This window comes from Balaenoptera ricei, unplaced genomic scaffold, assembly GCF_028023285.1.
Source record: "Balaenoptera ricei isolate mBalRic1 unplaced genomic scaffold, mBalRic1.hap2 scaffold_561, whole genome shotgun sequence".
Lineage (NCBI taxonomy): Eukaryota > Metazoa > Chordata > Mammalia > Artiodactyla > Balaenopteridae > Balaenoptera > Balaenoptera ricei.
The window spans coordinates 8,759-13,720 of NW_026777746.1; the positions used below are offsets into that span (position 1 = coordinate 8,759).

Below are 4,962 nucleotides of genomic sequence, written 5' to 3' on the forward strand. Positions count from 1 at the left end.
GGCGCCTTTCAGATCAGCCCTGAAGTCAACGTTGATGCTTGGGACGGCCTGACCTCCCCGCTACCTTCCAGCCCAGGACCACAGCTGGGAGATGAAGTCTGCGGGGCCCTGGGGGGGGCGGCGGTGGCGGAGGTGGTGGAGGCAGGCACCTCCTCTGACGCCCAATCTCTCCTCGTTTACGAGGCAGCCGCCAGCTCCCCTCCCTGACTCCCCAAGATTTGGGGCCATTTTAATATGTGTCGATAATGCCATGAGCTACTATTTAACTTTTCCACGAGGACCCATCTCCCGAAATGCAGTGGTTTTCAGGCTTGGCTGCACTAGAGAACCCCCAGGGAAGGGAGAGACGTCTGTACCTCCCTCTCTCTCCCTCTCCCTCCGTATCTCCTTCTGGCTCTCTCCCTCTCCTTCTGGGGTGATGCCCGATGAGCTCAGATTCGCAGATGTTCCCCCCATCCCCTCTCTGTGCCTTGCGTGGGGCCTGGGCCTTCTCACTGTGGCCCGGGAACAGCCTCGACATTCAGACATCGGTTCCTGCAAGGACACTTGCGTTTGGTCCATACCGCATGTGGCTGCAGTCTGTGCTTCTCCCGTTTAGCATCTTCAGTAGATGGGGGCTGTGCATGAGCCCTTCATCTTCCCCGCAGACACCACTGGTGCTTGCTCGGCCTCGCGGGTGATGTCCACGGGGGACAGACCTGTGTCCCCACCTTCTTGGGCTGCAGACAGGCCACGTTGGTCCTGTGGTGACTGGGGGCTCCCAGGAGAACCCCACCGCAGACCCAGAGAGGTGGCCCCAGAGAAGGTGGCGTACGCCTGGGGCCAGGCCTCACCAGCCAACCACGGGGCACCTGCAGCAACAGGTCTCTCGCCGTCCAGGGGCTGGGTGTTCGGGCGCCGTGGGGATGAGCTGCTGTCTGCACGGCAGCCAAGTTTGTATTGTTGAGCCCGGGGAGGCCCCTGGGTGGCTCCTGGAGAGCCTGGTCACATTTCTTCCTGCCCTTGGCCTTAGAGCTCATCATGGTTCATGCCGTTTCTGGTTCCAAAAGGACCTGTGTTCATAAAGACCACATGTTAGGACAGCACCAAAGTGTCTAGAAATCCAGGCCAGGAGGAGGAGGGAGGGGGTTTGGCTGTGCCCGCCAGTGGCCTGAGAGCCCTCCCACCCACAGAGACCTGGCCCGGGGCCTGTGGGGAGGGCGTGGCCCACGGTCCCCAGCGCTGGCTGTCTCTGGGTTCCAGGAGAACTGCGCGATCCTCGGGGAGCTGGTAAGGCTGCAGGCTCAGAAGTCCCGCCTGCTGGGATTCAGCACGCGTGCCGACTCTGTGCTGGAGATGAACATGGCCAAGACCAGCCAGGTGGTGGCCACTTTCCTAGGTAACCCCGCCTCCCCGAGTCCCAGTGGGGACGGGGGTCAGGTGGACCTTGACTGGACGTGGTGCTGCCTGAGACCCCACTGTGTCAGCCCTTGGGGGTCGCCTTCCCCAACCCTTCATTCTGCCTCGAGGGGCGTGGGGTGGGGGGCGGCTGGGCGGCTGCCACAGGGACATAGCTGAGCCTCTCCCCTCTGCCCGCAGATGAGCTGGCCCAGAAGCTGAAGCCCCTCGGGGAGCAGGAGCGGCCGTGATCCTGGAGCTAAAGAAGGCTGAGTGCCAGAGGCGGGGCCTGCACTTTGACGGGCCCATCAACGTCTAGGACCTGCGCTACTACATGAACCAGGGGGAGGAGACGCGCTACCACGTGGACCAGTACCTGCTCAATGAGTCCTTCCCCATGCAGGTGGTCATGCGCGGGCGGCTGGGCATCTCCCAGGAGCTGCTGGGGCTGACCTTCGACCTGGAGGAAGGCACCAACATGCGTCACGAAGATGAAGATGTGAGGCTCTACACGGTCCGGGACGCGGCCTCGGGCAAGGTCATCCATCAGCAAGTTCTACCTGGACCTCTACCCTCGGTGCATGCGTGGGGGAACCTGTCGGCCGTGGGCCGGGGCTCCTCTGTGGTAGCGGGGCCTCACCCGCGTCCCTCCCCAGGGAAGGGAAGTCCGGGCACATGGCCTGCTTTGGCCTGCAGCCGGGCTGCCTGCAGCAGGACGGGAGGCGCCAGATTGCCATCGCGGCCATGGTGGCCAACTTCACCAAGCCTACGCCCAACCCGCCCTCCCTGTTGCAGCACGATGAGCTGGAGACCTACTTCCATGAGTTCTGGCAAGCGATGCACCAGCTCCGCTCCCAGGAGGGGGCGGGCGAGGGGCTGAAGGCAGGGGGCGGGGAGGGCCCGGGCTCTCCCGTGGTCCTCAGGCAGGCCCTCGCCACGGGATTCTTCCGCTGATGTCACCCCGCACGAGGAGACGCTCTCGGTGTCAGTTTCCATCATCAAACCCCACGCACTGGGCGCGTAAACGACGGAAGTGGATGTCCTCGAGACTCTGGAGGCTGCAAGTCCCAGATCAAGGAGTCAGGACTGGTTCCCTGCATGTTAAATACAGGTATTCAAGAGTTGCCTTTAAAAAAGACAAAATAGAAGAAAGGAACGTTGCATGCAAGGCTGGTGACAGGCAGTGATGAGAACCAGAGGTTAGGCTCTGGGGCCAGGAGCACCACGCCCTGTGAGGTCCTGGGGCTGCTGCAAGTCTCGGTGGAGGCTCAGCAAGTCCCAGTGACTTCCCAATGGGGGGGTCCCCAGCTGAGCGTCTGGGCCCAGGACCCAGTGCTCGTTCAGTCTTCCTGCAGTCAGCCCTTCGTCCTGAGAGCGATGCTCTCACAGACTGCAACCGGAGCGCGTGGGGACACTTTACTGAGCTGTGCAGCCGTCACTACTGCCCTGTTCTGGAACATTTCCCTCACCCCAAAAAGGTCCCTCACGCCCTTAGTTATCATTCCCTCCCCTCCCCTGTCCCTGACAACCAGGAACCCACTCTGACTCTGTGGATCTACCTGTTCTGGACGTTTCCCCTCAGTGGGGTCACACCCTGTGTGTCCTTCTGTGTCTGACTTCTCTCGCTGAGCACCGTGTTCTCACGGTGCATCCACGTGGCAGCGAGTGGCAGGGCTTCACACCTTTGCGTGGTCGAGGGCCGGAAAAAAGACAAACGAAAAGAAGGGCACGTTGCCTGCGACTCTGGTGACAGCCGGGGATGAGAACCAGAGGCTAGGCTCTGGGGCCGGGAGCGCCGCACCCTGTGAAGCCCTGGCGCTCCTGCCAGTCTCGGCGGGGCACGGGCAGTGCCGTCCCCCAGGAGCTGCTGGACAAGCTCATCAAGTCCCGGCTGGCCAACCCCCGTGCGGCCGGGCCGAGAGAAAGGAAAGGGGCTCCCGGACCGCCCGGCTGGAAAGCACGGCCTGGACACAGTGCCAGCGCCCCCGTCTCCTTCCTCCCGCCCTCCAGGCCTCTTCAACCTGCGCCAGATCGTCCTGGCCAAGGTGGACCAGGCCCTGCACACGCAGACGCCCTCGGACCCGGCCTAGGACAATGCCCGCCTCTGCCAGGAGATCCTCAGGGTCCCAGCCACGCCAGGTAGCCAAGCACACGCCGGGCCCACCTTAGCGGTCGGTTGGCGGCTACTGCCCAGTTCAAGAGGATCCTCTGGTGGTGTGTGAAGGGGGACCGACTGACGGGCTCTGGTCGAGGCCCGCTGACCTCTGGCCTCTTCCTGCCTGGGTTCCTGGGCTGGTCCCTCCAGCTGTGGCCCGCGGAGTCCGAGGGTGGGCTGGGCGTATCTGCACGTGCTTTCTGGAGAGCCTGGAAGAGGCAGGAGAGGGCTTCATACCCCGGACGGAACGCGTCGACGAGGTTTGCCCGTGCGTGTCGGTGCGGAGACGCAGTTCACTCCCTCGTGAGCGCTTTAACCCGCGCTCTCCCCGTGCTGGAGGGCGAGCCCTGACTCATCCCTCGGAGCCTCGGGCAGCTGTCCCTGTAAGAGGCTTAGGGGTGAACCCTCGTGAGCTTCAGCAGAAAGTCGGCAAAGATTGATTTGTGTCCCTCCACTGAGTTGCCCGCAAGGTCCCCGTTTTCTAGAAGTGTTGGGCCAATACTCCCTCTAGTGGCAGGGGACTCAGACAGGGCTGCTTTGAGGCCCCAAGCTCTGGGCTCTGGGGAAGGGGCACGGAGCGGCCAGGGGGCCGGGCAGGAGCCTCTCCGCGTGTGTCCCAGGGACCCACCTGCCTGCGACCTTCGGCCACCTGGCAGGAAGCTATGACGCCCAGTCCTATGGCTACCTGTGCAGCGAGGTGTACTCCGCGGACACGGTCCACACACTCGTTTCAAGCAGGAGGGCGTCCTGAGTGGCAAGGTGAGAGGCCGGCCTGCCGTGCAGACCAACACGGAGGTCCTTGGCCTGGGCCTAGATGCTTGTGCCGCCCGCCTGGGCCTGCCAGGCTCTGAGGGCCCTGCCCAGAACCCCCTGCTCCCCTGCCCTTTGTTGAGTCACAGCAGAGGTGGCCACACCCACACCCTCCGTGAAGGGGGTGCTCCACCCTCCTGCAGCCCCGCCCCCTCTCCTCACGTTGCCATGGACTACAGAAGCTGCATTCTGAGGCCAGGGGGCTCCGAGGATGCCAAGGGCATGGTGAAGCTCTTCCTGGGTTGTGACCCCATGCAGGACGCCTTCCTCCTGAGCAAAGGGCTGCAGGTTGAGGGCTGCAAGCCGCCGGCCTGCTGACGGCACGGGGTTTTGCCCCCCCAGGCGGGCCGGGTGCCTTAGCGCCCCGTCGGGGCGGGGGAGGGGCCGTGTGTCCTCCCAGCCCCCGAGTCCCCGGCGGCCGGCCTAGGCCAAAAGTCTCCACCTGGAAGTGTCTGGAAAGCCTGGCATCAAGGCTCCCCCTTGTTGCACTAATGCAATCCCTTCCTGGGGAGCTTTCCTGGTAACAAAACGGTTCTTTGAAAACGCAGCCATTAATAAAAAAGACTCTACTCCTGGTCTCTGCCTGCCGTCCCTTCCACCACAGGAGTGGCATGGGGGCC

At 63.4% G+C, this 4,962-nt stretch overlaps 1 pseudogene; it reads left to right on the forward strand.

Annotated features, from left to right (window-relative positions):
- The first annotated feature begins 1,242 nt into the window (after positions 1 to 1,242).
- On the forward strand, positions 1,243 to 4,660 carry LOC132358908 (thimet oligopeptidase-like; annotated as a pseudogene).
- Positions 4,661 to 4,962: the final 302 nt, after the last annotated feature.